The sequence below is a fragment of the Pelodiscus sinensis genome, chromosome 12 (assembly GCF_052426305.1).
Source record: "Pelodiscus sinensis isolate ZL-2025 chromosome 12, ASM5242630v1, whole genome shotgun sequence".
In the NCBI taxonomy this organism is placed as follows: domain Eukaryota; kingdom Metazoa; phylum Chordata; order Testudines; family Trionychidae; genus Pelodiscus; species Pelodiscus sinensis.
In genome coordinates this window covers 51,005,527-51,028,034 of record NC_143063.1, presented here as the reverse complement: position 1 = coordinate 51,028,034, position 22,508 = coordinate 51,005,527, and the positions used below count along the sequence as shown (strand labels likewise).

At 47.7% G+C, this 22,508-nt stretch overlaps 1 protein-coding gene across 1 annotated transcript in view; it reads right to left on the bottom strand.

The window, feature by feature from the left end:
* Window positions 1-22,508, bottom strand: part of ZFHX3 (zinc finger homeobox 3) — an 866,714-nt gene that overhangs the window by 539,566 nt on the left and 304,640 nt on the right. Inside the window, exon 2 of the mRNA XM_075939759.2 lies at window positions 19,130-19,377. The gene's annotated coding sequence lies outside the window, so the exon portion shown is untranslated. The remainder of the gene's footprint in view (window positions 1-19,129; window positions 19,378-22,508) is intronic.

Genomic DNA, 22,508 nt, shown 5'->3' with positions numbered 1-22,508 from the left:
GGTTTTAAGGATAAAAGTCTCAAAATAACCTCAGGGTTTGTTGTGTATGGGTCTCTCTCTTTCGGGCATATGGAGCTAATTGTATTTTATCATTAAATATTGAATACTGTATTGGCTGGGATAACACTGGACTATCAGCATTGCTTTTCAGGAATGCTGCTTCGTACACAAAAGCATCAGCCACTCCACTTACTGCTTTTTCTTCAATATTTTAAACACTGTCTGGCTTTTTAAAAGGTGATTTCAAGGCCATCTAATTGAGAAAGTGAATTCCTCTGCTAAACCATTTTTATTAGACCATTTAAGGAGTAAATCTTGCAGCTCTTATGCGTATCTGGTTTATCCAGCTTCCAAGTGTTTGGAAAAATCTCATTTTAGGGGTTTCTTCGGCCTCCCTACCAGCTAAAATGACTCGTCTCAGTGCTTGGGAAGCCACTTTTTTCAGGGATCATTCCATTTTTAACTCTCAGGTGGAGTCAGGAATTTTAAATGACACAAATACTCCAAATTTCTCCTGTGCTGGGAGTTAGATCTGCACTTACTGGCTACTGACTGGAAATGTACGCACAAGTACCAGCTGGCCAGCGCTTCAGAGCACATCAACCCTGAGCAACCTGGTTTAGAGGATAAACACAAATCACAAAATTGTGCTTGCAATCTGGCTAGTTCAATTAATCACATTTCAGTCTCCAGTCTGCATATGTATGTAGGAGGAGGTCACATTGACCTTTTCACGTGACGATTGTAACTGCACCCCTCTTCCAACGGTCCTCCCGAGCAAAGCAGAGTGAATGAGAGCGAGAGACAAACAGAGAAAGATCCAGGAGAAACAGGGAAAGACAGAGATGGGGAAGCCGAGGAAGAATCACTTCTCCTCAGACTAAGGAGACTATGTGAGAAGAAAGTAGGTCAGACGGGAGAAAATTCTCCACACAATTAAGAGCCCAAATTGTCTGACTGCAAACAGGGATCCCATGGAAACAAGAGATCTAAAGCAGGGCTAAAGAGTGTCTCTTATTCCTCAGACTTTATTGTTCTCTGCATGTGTGCGTTTGTTCTAAATGTCCATCTCGAGAGGTAGGTGTTCAACAACCAGGAAGTGCGTGCAAGATGAGCAGTGACGTGTCTACTACAGTATAAAGTGTATGTTATACACGCACTCAGAAACACAGCACAGCAATTAGACACGTACACAGGAAACTATATAGATAAAATACATGCATATTGACATCCACCCATCATTTATCCTGTAATCGGTACTTGCTCACAACACACAGAGAGGCTCTGTGAAACTAATTCTGAAACAAACCCTTCACACCACATCTTACATCTTGGCGCCACAGGCTACACACAGACAGCGGAAACTCTTGCTGACATCCGTAGGCGGGAATGGCAGCACAGACTCCCTGGCCAGGGGTGTGCTGCTTTCAGGTATATTTTCCATTCACTCCCAGGCTGCCCTAACCCATGAAAAGCCCCCTGCTCACCTCTCACCGCCACCCCAGCGGCTGCCCTTTTACTCTTGCTATGTATTTTACATGGTCTCAGTGTGCCCATGTGACACATGGTGCATCTGTGGCGTGTCACCCTCTCACGATACTGGGGGCACTAGACAAGGCGGTCAGATAGGAAGAGTCTGCCCCCCAAGCAAAGTGTGTCCCCTCGTTCCCCATGCCGATCCTCAGCGCTGCGAGGAATCCTACTTGCTGCCCAGAAAGGGATTTTACGCTTTATGGTGGAAAGACTAAGGCAGCCAGACTCCTGTTTTCTCAGCAGAGCCAGCTCACATTCGTATGGACGGGAGTTGCCCATGCGCATGCAGAGAGGAGAGCCCCGAGGCTGGGTGTGGAAGTGGGAAGAAAGTTGTTCATTAGAACACAAAAAGTACCTAAATGGGAGGTCAGAAAAGCTGGTCGCGTTAAGGAGGCAGGAGGGTGGGGGCAGAATTTATTTACTGCGCAGCACTCGTGAGTGGAGAGTGTAGAAATACAGCCCTGGGGGAGCCAGCCTATTGTCTTCAGTGCCCTGTGGACGTACGCGCTGTCTGTGCACAACCCCCCTTCTGTATTGACCCGAGGGTCAGAGGCACACATGCTGGCCTTGAACTCGCCGTCTGTCTCCCTGCCATATTAATTACTATTCCTCTATGCCAGGGCCAGAAAACAACCTTCACTGCATTAGTGCTAATTAAGAAGGGCGAGCTTCCCATTCGGGCTGCCTGATTTGCCCTCCTCCACATATTCAGAACAGGAAGGAGGGCTGGCAATCTTATTAACAGCAGACGGAAACACCTTGGTAATGCTCCTATCGGACAAACAAGACCTGCAATCCCGAGTCTCTTATGCAGAACGCCATTCATCACGCGTGCTAGCGTCAGCAGTCTGGGAAGGGGGAAGGGAGAGCCAGAAAGAGAGAAAAGTTTCCAAGGTCTGTGAAGTCTGTGTCTTAGGCAGGGGCGTCTTCCTTTGCAAATACTCGCACCCCAAAGCAGTCTCTGGGTGAGCAGCCCAGTTCAGTTCATTGGGATCGTAGTGCCTTGGACACAGCCAGCGGTCACCGACGCTTGTGGGATGAGAATCAATTGCTCTCTAAAGACTATCCCCAGTGACTCTTCCCACCAGAAACGGGGTTGGTTTTACCGGAACGTTCTGGAAACAGTGCCAGGCCGAAAACATGTCTCCGTGAGTGGCACCCATTGAAATAAGCCTTTCCACGGGCATTTACACCAATTCTTTTACATCTCTATGACAGGAGGTCCCATGTCATTTCACACATACGAACTCATGGATGTCCATCTCGGTCGAACGTATGGAATCCGTTTCCTCCTCATCAGCCTGCTCTTCTTGGCCAGGGCATTTGCCCATTTGAATTAGCCGTGTAATAAAGAGCAGGCTCCTGCAGAGGGTAATGGAGCTCAAGGTGCATGTCCTAGTCAAATGCTGCAGTGACCCTTCTAGAATGGATTCCCAGCACTGAGAATGTATACTTGGAAACAGTGGGCTAGGGAGACTACCAATGGGGCCAGTGCAGTGGCGTGGTAAACAGAACATAACAGTCAGACTAGGTCAGACCAAAGATCCACCCAGCCCAGGGTCCTGTCTGCCGACAGTGGCCAATGCCAGGTGCTCAGAGGGAGGGGACACAACAGGGAATCCTCACAGGATCCCTCCCCTGTTGCTCATTTCCAGACAAAAATAGCAGGACTCTACCCAGCCATGCAGAAGGCCCACGTATGATTGATCAGACCTGATCACACCTCTGTCTGGCTGGAAACGCTACAGAAATCTTACTTGTGCCTTTTCCTCCTGAGCCGCTAAATACTGCCCCTGGCCCACTAATGCTGCCAAGACTTATAAGGGGGAACCTGGAGTCAACCCAAAGGAAAAAGAAAGCCTCATGGATTTATGAGCCGTCCTTCCTTGCTCGCTGGCTTTTGGGGGCCAGGGCATTACATATACTTACCAACAATCGGCGGCTCTTGAGCACTGCTCATTCCACTGGCAGGATCCAGACTGCCGGGAGCAAGGGAGTAGCAGTCCCTGCCCATGAGCTACTGGAGACCATGAAGGTGGGCAGTGGCAGCCAGGGAGAGGATGGAGGTAGGGAACTCAGACTTGCTCTGGGGAAGCCTCTGGCAGAAGGGATGCCATGGGACTGCTCTGGAGGTTAAGCTGGATTGCCCAGGAATAAGAGGCCCTCGTACTACTGCTTCGACCCCCTTGCGCCAGTGAATCAAACCCATTGGGTCTAAAGAGGAGAATATACCAATATAGGGATTCAGGAGGAAAATGGCTTTGCTCAAGAGCTGCAGGACAGCAGACTTGGTGCTCACCAAAATGCAAAGCCTCTGGCTTTCGTGTTACATACGTGCTGAATGTCTTCCCCAGAAATCTCCCCATGGAAGCTGTGATTTTCACACGTTTACCGCGGTTTCTTTTGAAGTTACACCTTTCGAGCTAATGATGCTCCACGCGGCCCGAGGAAGGAGCCATGCACGGACTGAGCAACGTTGCTGGCCCATGTTCTACCTTTAGAAGAAACAAAGGTCGCCAGAGGTGCTTCAAGGAGAAGATGCTGTCACACGCCACGCCTTGCCGTGCATAAGGAGCTCGAAGCACGGCCTACTGGACACACCCCGGCTCCCTCATGCACAGTTCAGTGCGGTCTGTGAAATCGTGGCTGCTTTCTGCTGGAGCACTCCAGGAGGCCTTCCTTGGACCCCCCCAGCTACGTCTACACTGCAGACTTCTTGTGCAAGAACTGTTTTGAACAAGAGCTCTTCTTGCACAAAGGTCTTGCACAAGAGCGCGTCCACACGGCTTTTGCACAAGAGCGTCCATGGCAGTGTGGACGCTCTCTTGCGCAAGAAAGCTCCGATGGCCATTTTAGCCATAGGAGTTTCTTGCGCAAGAAACCCCTGTTGCCCATCCACCCTGCCTTCTTGCACAAGAGGGCTTATTCCTCATGGGGAGAGGAATAACTCTTGCTCAAGAAGCCCTCTCTTCTGCTGCTTTACTGTAAATTTACTTGCGCAAGAACACACATGCAGTGTAGATGCTCTGCAAGCTTTGTGCACGAACAGCCGTTCTTGTGCAAAAAGCCTGCAGTGTAGACATAGCCCCCGACTAAATGAAATTACAGATCCAGCAAATTCAGTTTGTCCCTGGGAGGTACCTGTCAGCAGCCATCAGGGTCTGACTGGCTCACGGCACACTAGGTATCACACTGAACTGTTTTGAAGTTTCAGCAAAACCAATCCAGCCATTCTGAGCTGCAGGGCCTGCACACGACCTCCCCTGACATTGCTGATCCCAGCTGCTGTGGTGTATGGCACCAGAACTGAGACCCTAGGGTGGAGGTGGAGGGAGCAGCCTAACATTTGCACCCAAAGTGTGCTTGTAATGAATGGACAGGAGGAGTGCTGACCAGCACCTGGGCTATGTCTAGACTGCAGGCTTCTTTCGAAAGAGCCTCTTTCGAAAGATCGCGTCTAGACTGCAGGCGGATCTTTCGAAAGAGCAATCCGCTTTTTCGAAAGAGAGCACCCAGCGAGTCTGGATGCTCTCTTTCGAAGACAGCCTTTTTACATTGAAGAACGCCTTCTTTCGAAAGAGGAACTTTCGAAAGAAGGCGTTCTTCCTCGTAAATTGAGGTTTACCGCCATCGAAAGAAAAGCCGCGTTCTTTCGAAATAATTTCGAAAGAACGCGGCTTGAGTCTGGACGCAGGGGAAGTTTTTTCGGGAAAAGGCTACTTTTCCCGAAAAAAACCCTGAGTCTGGACACGGCCCTGGTGACTAAGAGGATAACTCAGGTAGCTAGCAAGGGTGTTGGCCAGGGGGCCGAGAGAAAGAATGGATATAGAGGGCTGAAATTTGAATTGTATAAGATTCCTTTCCTGCTTTCTTTGTGGGGGAAGAGTTAAACCAGGAGTTGAGAGACACAGAATGATTTAAACCCAGGCAGGACTGCCATGCCTCCAAGGAATTCGGGGCATGGAAGAGGACTGAATAAAGAGAAAATTGAAAGTAAGTAAAGGGGGAAAAATGTGAGTCTAGTCGCGTTCAGGGTACTTTTTCTTTATTTTGTAGTTTGGCTTGAACTGCTCTGTGTGACTCTCTGCCTCCCCTCCCCATTTACCATCTAGCATTATTTCCAGAGATTTTCCTCTGTGTTTTAATTTGTTTTCCTTAGTTGCTCTGTAATATCTAACAACCAAGTCTGCTTTATCAAGTTTTTCTTTTGTTTTGTAATAAAAATCATGTATTTTAAGGTGCTGATTTGATTCCTGTGTCCTGGAAGGTACTGGAGGTTGGTCTGTCTGTGTGTTGGCATGCCTCAGACTGAGAGGTCAGCTACCAGAGACAGCAGCTTGGTTTTCTCTTTTCTTCTTTTGGGGGGCGGGTTCAAGTGTTCACCCGTTTTTTTAGGGACAACATAATTTGATGGTGGCAGCAACTCCCCAAATCTGTGTATTGTGATTCTGGTGGGAAGTTTTTTGTAACCAGTTCCCACAGAGGCAAGGTTTTAAAGCCTCTTGAGGGCCCTCACCTTCTGCACTCGGAAGGTATGTCTAGACTACGTGGCTCCGTCGATGGAGCCATGTAGATTAGTTTACTAGACCTGGGGAAATGAAGCAGCTATTTAAATAATCGCCACTTCATTTACATCAAAATGGCTGCCGCGCTGTGCCGATCAGCTGTTTGGCGGCACAGCGCGGTAGTCTGGACGCTCCGCGGTCGACAAGGGAATGCCTCATGGAATGAGGTTTACCGGGGCGGTCGACTGCGGAGCATCCAGACTACCGTGCTGTGCCGCCAAACAGCTGATCGGCACAGCGCGGCAGCCATTTTGATGTAAATGAAGTGGCGATTATTTAAATCGCCGCTTCATTTCCCTATGTCTAGTAAACTAATCTACATGGCTCCGTCGACGGAGCCACGTAGTCTAGACATACCCAGAGTGCCAGGGTGGGGAACAGCCCTCACTGTGCTAAATATTTTTCAGACTAAGGAAGACCTGGTCCCTGCCCCACAAAGCAAATGGTTTAAAAGAAAAAGACAGTTGAGAGCTATGGAGAAGCAACACTCCACTCAAAGCAGAGGCGCTCAGTCTGTGGTCCAGAGACCACCAATAGTTTGCAGAGCACTTGTTGATGGCCCATAAACAAAGGGGCTGGTCACATGACTATGATTCGCCTCCTTACCTGTGGTTGCTAAATTTCACTCAGCCAGCCAAGGTCACATTCAATATGCTTCTAATGCTACTTTTCCAAGCAAGGAGTCAGTGTTGACACAGGGATGTGTCAGGAGAAGTGGTCTGAGCCAGTGTGAATGGGAGGGCAGATGAACAAAATATAACTCACATTATGAAAAACGAGTGAGAATCCCTACACTACGCACATCTCTTGTAAGAGCATAAGTCCTGGAGATAACTATGTTACCCTTCAACCAGCAGTGACATAAGAGGGGTTTGTAGTCCATTAAGATCTCTTGGGATGCAATTCTCTCTAAGGCCAGGTCTATATGGCTACGTTTACACTGCACAGCTATTTTAAAATTAGCTCTTCTAGAATAGTTACTCAAACAGCTTATTTCAAAATAGCACATCTACACTGCAGGGAGGCCTCAAAATTAGTCTGAGGCCGGCTTCCCTAATGTAGACATGCTATCTTGATGTAGAGTCCCAGGAGGAATAACTTAGAATGGCCCTGGTGAGGGGCTATTTCAAAATAACAGAAGTGGAGCATCTACACATGCCTTATTTCGAAATAGCTATTTCAGAATAGGTGTTATTCTTCATAGAATGAGGTTTACAGAAGTCAGAATAAGCCATCTGTTATTTCAAAATTATTTCAAAATAATGGAATTGATGTGTAGATATTTTGGAATAACGGCCATCATTCCAAAATAACTTTGCTGTGTAGACACACCCTATGGCTTCCCTTACTCCTCACAACTCCCAGGAGTACTGGAGGCAATCAGGGGTGCCCTCAGCATTTGATTTAGTGGGTCTTTACTAGACTCACTAAATTGAATGCCTTAAGATCGATCTTTGGCACATAAGTATGGAACCGGCCTACGTAAATTTTTTCAGAAGTGTCCGTTTGTCTGTTGAGCACATGGTCAGGGACATGATTCTGGGCCCGGTACAGAAGAGCAGATGGAGGTGTCAGTGTTACTGCCGTGTTTTTTGCCAACAGAGTCTTTGGAGGCAGAAAAAGACCTCAGGAAAAGAGATGCTGCATTTTAAACCTCACAGCTCAGACCTTGCTCCCCCCCTTATTCTCCCAGCCTTATAAAAATAGAAAGAACACATGTTCCCATTAGTCACTTGCTAGAGGGGAGCTGGGGGGGATGTGCTGACAGTCTGTATGCAGAGACCTAATTTGAATACAATTTGCATATTCCAGATAGACAAAGTGCAACTGTATTAAAAACACACATGCACAAGAGCCCTACAAAGTGAGACAGAAGCCTGCTGACATTTACCAGAAACCAAACCCTTTGCTTGGTATGTTTTCCAATCTGCTCAGGAGGGCCCCTCACGGCTACTAATGCCCAGCACAGCTAGTTTCAGAGAGGCTTTCAATTAAATGCCTGCTTGCCAAGAGTGGTTTGTATATATGCAAAAGTGAGGCCCCAGCGCTCCTCCTGGGATCGTGAGAAAGATATAATTCCTCTCTCCTGGCACTTCTGTTTGCTAGGCCAAAACTCAGAGGCATCATTTTGGGGATAATCAGATACAGTAAAATGTGTTTCCTTGCACTTCCCTAAGCCAAAATTCCGCCTGCATTTTCAAGTATTCACATTGGCGGAATGTGTGTCTGAAGGTTATCTCAGGTCTGAATGCAAACCAGCCCTCCTCGCTGGCTCCCTCTTCATCTCTCAAAGCTCAGTGATCTCTGGCTTGAACATAACCTCGAGGAGTTCAAAGGTTAAGTTTTGGGGATGCAATCAGTGTCCTAGCAAGATAGGACAAGACTGCATTGAGGCTGTGCTAAGGCACTGCCGGGGGGAGGGGAAAAGGCCTGCATCACACAGGTGTCTGTTCCCAACACAGCGCTTCACATGGAAAGCAAGCACAGGGGCTGTATCGTCAGCAGGGTACATGCCTACTGCCTGTGCCCTGAGCTAACCTTTGTGACTTTCAGTTCTAACGGGCAATCGCTGTCGATTTCCAACATGCGGCTTATGTGGCTCTAGCTGTTGATCTCTTGTGAACTTTTGGTCAGACAAAACATTATATTCCTTGTTTTTTCAGCACAGCACCACAGGCCCACCACCCCTCAAGGCAAAAATAATGCCCTGCCTATTATTTTTCACAGAGTGTGAAAGAAAGGGGAAAGGGGAGTTTCCTCCTTCTACACTCCATAGGTAACATGATTGAACTGCATAGACAAAAACAGTAAATCAGTGTCTAGTTACAATGATAAAAGGACATTTTGAGATAGATTAGACAGGTAAAGCAGCTCCCTTCACCACAGGCCTATAGAACTTAATAGGAATGAACCCCAGTAGGGTTCTGTAGTAATTTTGCAGAATTACTCTACAAGGATCTGGGTTTTAAAGGCCAATTTTGAGCCACCTGATTCAGTTCTAGCACAAGAATGTAGTTCACTATTAAATTCTATAAGATGGTGCCAAAAAAACCTGCACAAGTGTATTATAGTCTATCAAATTCTAAAGGGCTTCTGAAAGGAATTCACCTTTGTCTGCCACGTTCCTGCTATCCATCTTATCACATCCTCCACTTACATGCTGTCTCCAAGCCAGCCTCTGACGGCCGTGTTCAATACCTGGCCAAAGGCACCCTCCTTTTCCCTATTCTATGTAGGCTCGCACAACGTGCCCGCCACGTGGCATGCAAACACATTTGCGAAGCACATTAAGCAAGATGACTAGCATCTGCCAGGTGTGGTTCTTACTTTCTTCCTCTTGCTGGGTAGGAAATTGTGGAATTATTATTAATAATTATTTTATTATTTGCATTGGGTGGGGAGGTGCTGTATGATATGTTGCATGTTTACAGCAGCACAGTGAAGGAAAAAGAAGTGTGCTTGGCTAGGCACTGGGAACAGAACGTGGTGAGGGGTGAGGTAGCTGCATGGGAAAGAGTAACTGGTCATGTTAACAGTGTACCCCAACGGGGAGGAAAAACGATTGCAAGCCACCCCGAAACACCTCAGCTTCTATAGCTAGGAATGGGGAACCATGAAGAAGAGGAACAGAGTAGTCTGCATGGCCATATCTTGTGATATAACAATTGGAGTTTGATTTAGTGTTATCCATCATGGAACACTTTGCAGAGTCACTGTCAAAAACTAGCCCCTGTGTCTGGGAGGAGCAACCAGCAAGGGATGGCTTTGGCTTTTACAACCTTATTTGTAAAAACAGCGGCGCTCAGTAAAACAGACAGCAATGCAATAAGATTTTGCATCATGCTAGCAACAAATAGACCAGAACTTTCTCTGGTGCCTTGCAGACGCCATGCATATCAAAGCATTTTATATGGCAATGAGCTAGATGCTGGTAGCACAAAGACTGTGCAGTCAAAGGAGGCAGCTGTTATTTCCAGTAATGGCTTAAACATAGCCTTGGACATCAGGACGTGTTTTATTGACAGGGTCAGACAGAAAAAAAGAAAAGAAGGAAAAAGAGAGAAAGGCGAGAAAGAGAAAGAGAAATGCAAATGCCAGGCTTCACGAAAGAAATAATGAGTAGTTATTTTAGTGCCCTGATAATTACCAATTTTCTACATTTATAGAAAACTTCATAAATACTGAAGTGAGTTGGTATTCTCTATACAGGTACTGAAGCAGTATGAATATGGAAATTCATTAATTAGCACTAGAACTATTCATTACAATTTGAATGTAGCATAATAACAAACAGGTATTCATTATATTTCCACAAATTCTACATTGCTAGACTGACCTGGCTTTTCCTTTCAGACTGTAAGAGCAGCAGCGAGATAAACAAACACTGTGCGAGCGAGCGAGATGAGCGGGAGGAGACAGACAGAGAGACACAGACTTGCTGGTGAGCTTGAAAGGGAAGTAAATGCTTCTGCACTCCATGGTACAATCAGCTGGCTCAGGTTTATGGCACTGAGAGGAAAGAGCCGCATTGAGCTATCTGGTTTCATCGGGGCTCGTGGGCTGTCTCCACAGACAAGAGTTTGGGGAAATGTCTCCCCACGCCAGTGCACACGCGAGGAGGCATGGCCGTGGGCACCCAGCTGCTGCGGGAGAGGACATCAGGGGCTACGATGCCAGTGACTGACTGAGCCCTCGCTGCGCTGCCAAGAGCCGAGCTGGGTCAGCGGGACATCTCCCAACTGCACACATTGTAGCGAGGCCTTTGGGGCTGATGTTAACACAGGAGCAGGCTGCTGGATCTTGATCCGGGAAAGGCGACTGAGTGGGCCGCTTGGCTGTGTGGACACCTGTGGCTGGCCCAGGCCAGCTGCTGGGAGCCCAGGGCTCGGTTACAGGAGCCTTTCACTGCAGTGTGGATGGCGCAGGGGCCTAGGATCCAGCAGCTGCCTTGACCTGACCATCTGCACCCCAGTTACACAGCCCCTTTGCCAAGCCCGGTGAGCTGAACTGACTGGCCAGGGCCAGCTGTGGGTTTTAATCGCAGGGTTCACGCACCCTTGAGCATGGGAAACACTCTGGGCTGGAGAAGGCTGAATTGGGAAGGACTCCATTTTGGATTTCTACCCTCCTCAACCAGAGGCTGGGGGCAGGGTCTATACCCCCGGACTGACAAGCAAGCTAGTTATTCATCCGCTAGTTATTGACCCCCTTCTTCTGGCTCCAGTGTCAGCGACAGTCGCGGGACCGTGTGCGGATGCCTTGGCACGGCTTTCCCTGTGGCCGTCAGGCTGGAGACCCCGCTCGGCAGCTGTACAGGGTGCACACGACCCCAAGCGACAGAACCCATGTCCCGGCTGACATTAGCGCTGTCAGCTGCCTTTGATGCTGCCATCCTCAGGGCTTGTGGCTTCGCCGGCAGACCTGAACAGAAGATGGGGCTGCCCTCAGGGGGTGTCATTCTCTCTCAATCCCACGGGAAGTATTTGGCAATTGCTTATCTGCCCTGAGGGCTCTCTTAGGTGGGGCGCCACAGGACTGCTCTCCCCTCCCCCATTCCACGTCCACATGGAGCTATTAGCAGGGTTCGTGAGGAGCGTGGCCGAGGGCACGTTTGGCATGTTAATGTGCTGACAGATAGAACAGATTTCTTCCTAATTAAGAGGGTGCAACCGAGCATCTTCCTACGTCTGGCAGAGACTCCTCTGCCATGGTGTGGGCAGTGGGCTCGGGTTTCTTGGTCTTATTGGCTTGGATTGGCAAGCAAAGCTCTCGGCACCAGGTAGGCACGACCAACTGGACACGTGTTAGGCTGAAGCCCGGACTCTCAGTAGAGTGCAAGCAGCAGGAGGCTGCCAGGAAGCCACTGAACTACTTCCGAGTGTCAGACCTCCTACCAAATTGCTGCAGAGACGCTTACGCATGGCTACAATCTGCACATCAGACTATGCCGAGAGCAACCCGCAATTATACAATTAGATGGATACACAAGCTTCCCGTTAGTGTTTATTTCTGCTGCCAATCATGCTGCTTACTGGAAAACAAGAGCTCTTAACATCCACTGTGATCCTTCACTCACTCATTCTCTCTCACGGCAAGAGATTTTGCTGATGTACTTTGGTTTTTTAGCATCCTGGTAAATCCCCACTTTAAGGCCACTCCTTGGTGCCTCTGACATTCAGGTTTATTTATTGCTGGAAGGAGACCCAGGTCTGTATGTGATGAACGATATGTCTCACATAGACAGCTGTTGGGGGGGTCAGGAAAGCAGGACAGAAGAATCAGATCTGTATTTCCCATGAATAATTTAACTGACAGAGGTAGCAGCTAGAAAACCTGCAATGTTTTTTTAGGAAAAGGCAATACTATTATTTTTAATTGGCTTAATTTTATTAGGTCATCTCTGTTCTACAGTGGGGGCCCACAGGGAATTGGACGGGGAGAAGCTGCTATGCTCCGACTTGTTTTACTCTTACTACCATGCTTTAAATGACGAAATGTTGGGTGCATTATTAAAAAAGATGGCAGAACAAATCAAATCTAGATGACCTTCAATCTCAGACGCTTCCAGGAGGTCTGTATCCAGCTTGTATCAAGGCACGTGTGATGGGAATTCTTTTTCCCACCCTTTCCATCAACACATGTGCTGAAATGGTTAGTAAGCATCAGATGCGACTCACGGGCAGCACTTAACTCTTGCTTGTGCTGGGTATAATCCAAATGCAGTGAGGCGTATGTCCAAGTGTCAAGCTAGTCTATGCACCAAATCTACTAGGAAGAATGTAAGTCTAAATGAGGAGAGAACAGATTTTTAGGCTCTCATATGCAAAAATGCATATGCATAAGCTGTGCTCGATCATGGCAGCTACACGTGCAAATCTCAGGAATTCATGTTTGCTGTTTGCCCTGGAATCAAAAGTGCACATGCCCCAGTGGTAGATTTTATGTAGGTGTATAACTAAAAATCTCGTCATTCCCCTTGCCCGATTGACTAATGGCTTTAGAGGCAATCTGGGTTGAATCCCAACACATGCTCCATTGACTCCTATGGAAGGTATTTGAAAGACGGCCAGCTGAGCACCAACTGATCCCGATCCAATGTGCCCACCCACAGCAGCTGTTCAGACCAAAGATCACACGGAAAAGCTCATCTCCCTCTGACTAGATCTCTCGTCACTCAGTCCTGCGAGCGGAGGGACACCACCCATCCTTCCTCACTGAAGTGCTCACCATTTTGCAAGTGGGTGGGAAAACTACTCAGCTACTCAGAGGGTATGTCTACACTAGCCCCCCAGCTCGAACTAGGGGGCTAGTGTAGACATACCCAGAGAGAGCTGCTTTGGTCCCTGACACAGGTTGCCGGGAGCCCTGCCATCATTGGTAGCAAGCTGTTTCAGATTCAGTGAATCTGGACAGCATACCGAGGTGGACATAATAGGGATGCTCAGGACCCTATCTGGGATTGCTCTGGCAGAGCCAGACACGGGCCCACTTACCTTTCTGAGAAACAACACATTGTGGTCAACCTGGTGGTGGGCTGCCCTGAGGACCCTTTCCCCCTCACAGGGCCAGCTTTCTAATTCCTTCCTCTCAGACATTTTAATCCTCAAGGTTATCTCACTATGCTACAGGATCACCAGCTCCTGCCTGCATTTGTAGATTAGCAGCGCCTGCCATTAGCAAATTAGAAATTTGTCAACCCCCACCCCACTTGTACAGATGGATTTCTCCTCCATTCAGAAATGTGTTAGGATTTCCATTTCCGGGTGTTCTTCTCAGCCACACAAAGCACTTCAATCTCTCACGACGGGCTGCAGCTTTCTGGTGGGGTCTGGGCATTTTACAGCAACGGCTGAGCAAAGACCCTACATTCTCCGAATGGGAAGAGCGGAGCCATGCCACCAACAGCTGGTCTTCGTTCGCAAACCACGTTCACATGTGGGTTTACTGTGCAAATGCCACGCTCAGAGGAGGATGAGATCGGTACATGGAGTGAGCATCCACCTGCTCAGCACGGTTCCCTTGGCAGTGATGAGGGAGTAGGCGGGAGCAGTGTTATTTCAGCTGGGACATGTGTGTGAGTCAGTTGGTAACTGTCCTGAGTTATCAAAGGAGGGGATTTTGGTACCGATCTGGGTTTCAGACCAGTGGGATGGCTTGGTACCCAGATGGAATCAGCTTTCTGTCCTTATGGAGTAGTATCCTTCCTTACAAAACAACAAGGAGGTGCTTGGCCTAGAAGCTCTCTTGGTATTGCCAATTGGGAGACTGGTTTCTAAGGAACGGGCAGGATCTCTGTACTGGTGCTGGGAAAGAGTATTCCCGAGGGGCCAGGGTGCAGTCTAGAGCTGTTGAGAAGGAAAACTCTCCAGAACAATGTTTTATAGTTACCTTAGGAAAACAGTTTTGAGCTCAGCTGTGAAATGTCACCATTACGGTCCTCAAAGAACTTGCCCCACTGTCACTGTTTGAGAGTGAAAAGGTGTAGGAAACATCCCAATTCAAACTGATGTATTATCACATCACTTTTTCTAGCATTTTGGAGCCAAAGACGGTAAAGGTACCAGCCCCTCATTCATTTCTCTCACAAATCATTTTGAAGTCCAGGGTGGGATTAAAACCATGTTCGAAGCTCTCAGCTTCCCATACTGGGGCTGCACTAAGCCTTTAAAATTGATGCTCGGCTCTAGAGACGAGACCCAGAACAATAATTTTGCCAGATCTGCTGCTTTTGCCAGTGATCAGTGGAGTGATGAGAGGTCTTGTCCAATGTTTTGTTCAGAAATCGGAACGTATTTGGGGGCATTTATTCACCAAATGGGAAATGATTTTTCTGGGACTACTCCCGAGATTCCGACCACAAAGAAGCTGCATGATGTCTTGATTTGCTACATGCGGGTGACTCAGAGCACAGAAGGTGGATTCAGGGTTTACTGCAAGACAATTTGTCTCAGCAGCATGTGTGTAAGGTTGGACGGCCATTTGGATTGAACGTTGGAAGCGGCCTTTGTGTACATACGACATAAGGACTCTGCTTCCTCAAGAGTCGAGAGACAAGCAACACTTCGCCCTAAACTTTCAAGGAGGTGCACAGAGATTCAGCCCCAGCATTTGTCAGTAGGATTGAATCGAATGCTCTGAACATGCACATAACATTACACTGGTCTTCTCAGCTGGTCCCCCTGGCTTCTGGGTAAAATGTTAGTACTGCCACCTACCTCAGTAATACTAGAAAAACAGCTGCATGTTTCTCATGGTATTGCAATGGGACCTTCTTAGCGTTATGGTTCAGAAACATGGGAAGTACAACTGGGTAAAGAGTACAAACGTCTGGTACATTTTGCCATTGGGCAAAGAGATTTTTATGTAATTAAGAGTCATTCAGGAGGCTGCGTGCAAATGGATCAAATTATACTTCTGAATTTTTAACATCTCCTGAGTGGAAAGTACTTGCTGGCCACCTGCACTGAACTCAGGGGAGAAAACCGGGGTTTCAGCCCTCAGAACAAAGGTAGAACTCGGAGAATCGCGATTATAAAATTCAGTCACATTTTAAAATTTTCTGCTACAATAATTCACTTTATGTAGAATTAATGTGGCTGATTGAACGTTTGTGCTGTAATTTACTTATAATTAACATTTTATGGTGAACAGATTTTACCATCTCCTTCATGCTGTGAACTCCAAGCCATAGGTCAAAAATGGAGATGAAACAGATAAGCACAAAATATTCTCACTGAAATATTAATGAGATTTTAATTTAGTGCTTTAAAAACACATCTTTCATCAATGCCTGTGTATCAAACCATTATTTTAATTTTAAAAAAAATCACATTAAAAATATAACAAACGTTTCTCCCTAGTTGAAAAACACTGAAACATCTGTTCTGAAGAGAGTGCTCTAGGGCCATGGCCCCCAACCATTTCTAGCATACGGACTCTTTTCAATCTACTACAATTCTACCGACTCTTCCAAACAATATAGCTGTGCCTTCAGCCTGCATGCCCCTCGGCCCACTCAGAAACCAACGCAGGCAGAGGGACATGCTGGCTGTGAGCAGTTCCACACATTTATTTTCATTTCTATTTTAAACTTTTTGAGGACCCCTGCAGTACCGTTGCAAACCACCAGGGGGTCCATGGTGCACAGGTTGGGAACCACTGCCCTAGGGGATGGAAAGGAGCAACACACACTCAGCTATGGAAGGATCATGCATCCTGGACTGGATGCATCATAACGCCCCCTAACACTTAACCAAGTACCAGCTGTGGGCCTCGCCGCCCCATGAAGGTACCGTCTAGCTGCCGAGATGCCATGTGCTCTGGTATTACGTGGAATCCTTTTTAAAGGGATAGGAAGGTTGGTTAAGAATTAGACCCTCACCTTTCCTCCTATGGCCTTCTCAGTCCCTGTGGCCCACATCACTGTTCTCCCTGGCCCCCAGGCTATAAACTGGACACTATCTTGGAATTTCTCTAGACCCACATGTCCAGGCTATGCCTAAATTTTGCTGCTTCTTCCTGCACAACCTCCCTAAGCTCAGTCCTTTCTTTTCCATGCACACAGCTCAAACTCAGCCAGGCCTGGCCTCCTTGCCGGCACTGACAAGTGTCATCGTAACTTCCCTTAAATCCACTCCAAATGCTGCTGCGAAGCTCCCTGCCCCAGCATTGTCTCCCTCTTTTGTCCTCTCCCAGGCTCCCCCTGGCATGCCACAGCAAACTAGAAACTCCTTGTCACTATTTACAGACCCTCCACTGCTTTGCCCCGTTCCACTGCCCCATTTCTCTTGTCGCCAGCAGTGCCAACCTCAGTCCAGCTTCACCTCCCGACCTCTGCGCTTTCTCCCACGTCGCCCATCCTAGGGATGAGCTCTCCAGACTCAGCGTGCAATCTCACTGCACGGCCCTCAGCAAATCTCTCCTTACAGCTCCCGTCTCTCATGGGGTCTCCACCAATGCTCAGGCAGCTGCTCTTCTGTGGTCACTGATCCTCATCGTCCCCCTGTTACCTCAGACTCTCCCGACTGACTACTGGAGCCACCTGTTTGCTGTAGTCACACACTTGGATGACAAGCTCTTTAAGGGAGGGAGGATACACTGTGGTGATATTTCAGGGTACCTCCAGTATCCCGAAATATCTATTCCACGAGGGTCTTCTAAGCAAGCCCATTATTTTAAAATATAATGGGCTCGCTATTCCAATGTCCCTGTAATCCTCTCTCCACAAGGCTCAAGGGACGCTTTGGAATCGTGGGTCAGTTCAAAATATGGTGCCGTGTAGGTAACGCCAAATTACGAAATAAGCCATTTCGAAATTAACTCAAAACAAGCTATACAATACGCATTGCTCCAATTGGGCAGCTTATTTAGGGTTAAGGGTGCAGTGTAGACGCATCCGGAGAGTTTTTGTTGTGTCCTTGGGCCCTACACCCAACTGAGATTCCATAGCACCAGAGGAAGCACAGCACAGGCGCCTGGGCACCAGTCAGACTACAGAGATGTGCATTCAAAGCTCTGCTCCATCGCATGCCCCCCACGTGACCTGTATCAAGAGCATGCAGGATGCAGTGGGAGCGGAGCACAGTTAGCCCTTCACAGGCGCACCTCAGAGCACGGCGCTGCTGGTCAGCTCTAGAATAGTACAGCACTTCCCACCAGAAACATGGATTTTGTTCATCCTTCTCCAAAAAGAGTTGACCACACTACTGGTTCTGCTATGGCTTCATTAAACCAGGAACATGCTTAAAAATTACCAAGCAGATGTTTAAACCACTCTTTAATTCCAGCACCGCAATCTTCTTAAACCACGTGTTTTGGCAAATCTTGTTGTATTACATATCTTTAGTAAACAAATACCAGGTGTTGGCCTCAGAAACCACCTTATCTTTTTAAGCTGGATAAGGCTAAATCTGAAAAACGAGAGAATAATGTTCCACCACCAGAAAGATACCATAGAACTTATGAGAAAACATTTTTCTTCATGATCTAGCAGGGGAAAGTAAATCTGAAAGGAACTTGGATAAAATCCCAAATCCTCCAAATGTTAGGGGTGTAGTAAAACAGACATAGAATCACAGAATCCTAGGGTTGGCAGAGACCTCAGGAGTCATTGAGTCCAGCCCCCTGCTCAAAGCAGGACCAACCTCAACTCAACCATCCCAGCCAGGGCTTTGTCAAGCCGGGATTTAAAAATCTTTAGGGCTGGAGATTCCAACCCCTGCTAGGGAACCCATTCCAGGGCTTCCCCACCCTCCTCGGGAAATAGTTTTTCCTAATATCCAACCTAGACCTCCCCCACTGCAACTTGAGATCATTGCTCCTCATTTTGTCATTTGCCACCACTGAGAACAGCCTCTTTCCATACTCTTTGGAACCCTCCTTCAGGTAGTTGAAAGTCGCTATCAAATCCCCCCTCACTCTTCTCTTCTGTGGACTAAATAAGCCCAAATCCCTCAGCCTCAGGACCAACCTGGGTATGTCACCAGGCTGTGCTCCATTACTACAGTTCCCTGTATACATGTGTGTTGTCAAACACCTGAAGCCACACCAAGAATGGCTTAGAGAGCCAGGAAACGTGGGTCTAGGATATGAGCAAAGACGTCAGCAAAAAAATCATAATTCAATGGAAATATTTTATTCCCTTCATTTCCCCGGCCGCAGTAGCCCATTGAAAGGACTGATTAGAATTTCAAATGAAACGCTGAATAATACGAGCACTGTAAGTCAGTTATAAACAGCCTTTAAAAATGTGTCAAGAAAAAATAAACATGTAATTTTCTTTTTGACATTGCCCTGTTTTCTAACAGTTTGTTTGCTGGGAATCAGCCCTCTTTGTTTTTAAAGAGTGAATCTGTGTCTCTTTTCAAGGGGGCCCCACGGAGCAACTCTCTGCCTGCTCCATCCACAACCTCACTACATGGGCAGTAGAGTGGGGACCCCCAAGAGAAATGCTCCGTTGTCTCTCTGCAATCTCGGCGCTAGATTTTTAGTAGGTATTTTGCTGGAAAAGAACTAAGGGAAAGGTTTCTTACCTAAGGAGAAGTCATCAGAGGCACCTGCTGACTGCTGCGTCCCTTCACAGACAGGCTCCCGGTACGGAAGGCGCATTGGGAGAAGAAACTCTTGGGGAATAGCTGGAAACTATTGTAGACTTTTGAAGCCTTCACGTCTCCATGAAGTTCCTGCCCAGCACCGGACTCCAGGTTTGGTTCTAGAGAAGTTCTGCAGGGCTAAGGAAAAGGCATCTCTGCTGCTGACTACAACTGGCCCCTCAGAATCTCTGGAAATGAAAACCAAACAATCCTTATATTTTCTTCTGAAATGAATACAAGAAGTGATTCCATTTCTAGCCACACTCTACCTAAAGCACCAGGCTTCGGTGCCCTCCTCCAGGTGCATATACAACCGCTGAGAGCAACGGGGAGAAGTTACAGGTGAGCAAAATGCCCTAGGCTGCGTTCACCATTCTGACTGAGGTTGGGGTGTTGCTCTTCTTTTTGGAGAAAAGGGGTTTTGGTGGAATAAGGAGAAGTCTGATGAACCCATGAGCTACAGACAACAACTGGGTATCAGACCCAGAACGATGGGTTCTGAAAACCAGATCGACAGCACTTGAGCTGTATAAGAATCACCCTCAGTGGAGAAGAGTGATGAGGGGTTGACCTCTGTGGGCTTCCAGACATTAGGAGCCAGCATGAGTACACACCCTAAGCCAGAGTATAACCCAACATTTGGGAGAGGGAACGCCAGCAGCTGAGAGACCAGCTGGCTGAGCTAGACACCCATCGTGCACAAGGGAGAGGGGCAGCAGGTGAAGAAATGGGTCTGGAAAATGGGTGACAGGAGAGGGATCCCATGAGGATTCCCTGTTGTGTCCCCTTCCTCTGGGGCACCTGGCGTTGGCCACGGTCAGCAGACAGGACACGGGGCAGGACAGACCATTGGTCTGACCCAGTCTGGCCGCTCTCATGTTCTTACGAGGCTGCTCTGCGTTTGGGGGAGAGGCGTAGTGTTGGCCAAAGGCTCTTGAAACCAGAAAAGGTCACAGGGTGGTAGAAGCCTTCAACCCTTTGATCGCTCAGCTGCTCCTGAGATGCCACCAACGCTGCTCGTGTTCCTCTCTAAAAGCAGCAAGAGCAAGGAGAAGCGATTTTCTCTCCGATGCAGCCAGAACGCCCTTTCTCTGCTTTCAGGTGGAGCTCGCTTCACCTACACGCCTGCTGGGGACAGGGCACTGTCCCAGCTAGTGGCAGAGAACACGGAGTCTCTCCTTCAGCCTTAGCTACCAGCTAGCTGGCTTGCAGTTCACGTGGTGGAGTCTCATGCACTCAGGTCCCAGGTTCGAGTCTGCCTGCCGGTGTGACACTTGCCCCACATTTGGCCCCTCTGCCATCATAGCCTAGCACCATCAGAACGTAAAATCAAACAGGGAAAGGGGGCCAAACCCAGAGGTTTCAAGGGGAGTAAGTGCTGACAGCAAATCCTTGGGATCTGGCCCTGGAAACAGCGAGCCATGGAATGGACAGAACATGCAGAGGCAGAGCACTAGAGATGGGAATCATTAGCACTTGTCCGGTAAAACCTCAAGCTGGTCATGGTTTGCTGCCACTTATAATAATATATGGAGCTATACCTCTCTCATAGAGTTGGAAGGGACCTTGAAAGGTCGTCCAATCTCCTACCATCACAGCAGGACCAAGTACCATGCCTGACAGATTTGCCCCAGATCCCTAAATGGCCCCTTCAAGGATTGAACTCACAACCCTTGGTTGAGCAGGCCAATGTTCAAACCACTGAGCTATCCCTCCCCTGGAAGTGAAGCGCCCCGGTAATAAACTCTGCATCCGGATCTCCTGTCCCTTGGCCTGGCACGCTGAGACCACACACAGCATCCCCATTTCCAGCAAAAATCTCTAAACAATGGAGCTGGTGACACCATCTCAGTTAATGGCCCCACCCACGGCTCCAGCCCTTGTTTTACACGGGCCCCCTTTCTCCCTTTTGCTGGCACAGCCTGATTTCCTCCCCTCTTCTGGGGCTCCCACAAACAACTCTCTCTCTCTCGCCCTCCCTGCCTCCAAATCCTGACTCTTTAACATAAGCAGCACTTCTCGTAACCTCAATCACAGCCAGCGAGTTTAAAAAGCCTCGCTCTTTTCCTGGCCCATTCTCTCTCGCACAGAGGGCACAAAGGATTTCCAACTCTCAGCTCACTTGGGGGTCATTCGATATATTTATTAAAGTAGCCATTGTGTCTTGGGGAAAAAATAAATAAAATAAACACATAAATAAATAAACACTTTGCAGACAGCGATGAAAATCCAACAAGATGTGGCCTGTGTCCCTTCCGTCTTTTATTTTTTCTAAGTGCCTTTGCTTAATAAAAGCCATCAAATATCATTGGGAATTATTACTAATTTTTTTAACAACACTGAAGAATTAAAGTAAGAGAGAAGGGGAAGGCACGTGCGAGAGAGAATGAGAGAGAGGTTAAGCTCAAAGGCAGGGAGAGCGAAATGGACCAGATTATACAAAATTAAAAAGCAAATACGAGCAGACAATTTGTGCCGAGTGATTGCAAGCAATTACAGTCCGGCTTTTCTGGAGGGAAAATGGGGGGAGGGGGATATTTCAGCTTAAAAGGAGACTTTATTCATTCCTGATCAGCTTCTCCTACTATTCTCTCTTTTATTCTTGGATATCAATTTAAAAAAAATCAGCCTTCAGATGTTACATGTCGAACCCTGTGAATCCCACCCCTGGGCAGAGACAGAGGATTTCAGCTTCCAATCGGCTCTTTCTATAGCCCTGAAAAACCAATTTTCTCAGAAAGAAAGAAAGAAAGAAAGAAAGAAAGAAAGAAAGAAAGAAAGAAAGAAAGAAAGAAAGAAAGAAAGAAAGAAAGAAAGAAAGAAAGAAGCATTTCTCCTGAAGGAGAGCTACCATTTTACTGTAATTGTCTGCAGAAGGGCTGCTTTGATCTGCAGAATTATTATTATGCTTCGAATGTCTGCCTGTTAATGTCACAGCTGTGTCTTGGCAGGAGCACACCAAGGGAGATCGCAGGCTAACTTAGGGCTTGCCCCAGCTGAGGATCCCTTCTTTCTCCTTCCTCTTTTTGTGGCTCACAGGAAAAACTTTATTTCCCAGGTACTTAGCAAAAGCCCCTAAAGGTGCTGTCCAGTTGGTGCAGAAGGGCTGGAGCTGTCTGCTGCTGTTGATCAACGTGTGGCTAAATCCCACTCTCATCTGAGATACTGAAGTGTTCAGAGTCTGGCTTATACAGCCATTAAGAGAAACAGTGTAAGCTAGTGAGTCTTGTTTGTTAGCCTCATCTGATCAGAGGCTGAGGCAAGGGGAAAGAGGGCTTAATGCTGGCAAAACACAGGGAATTATTCATCCCAGTCCTCT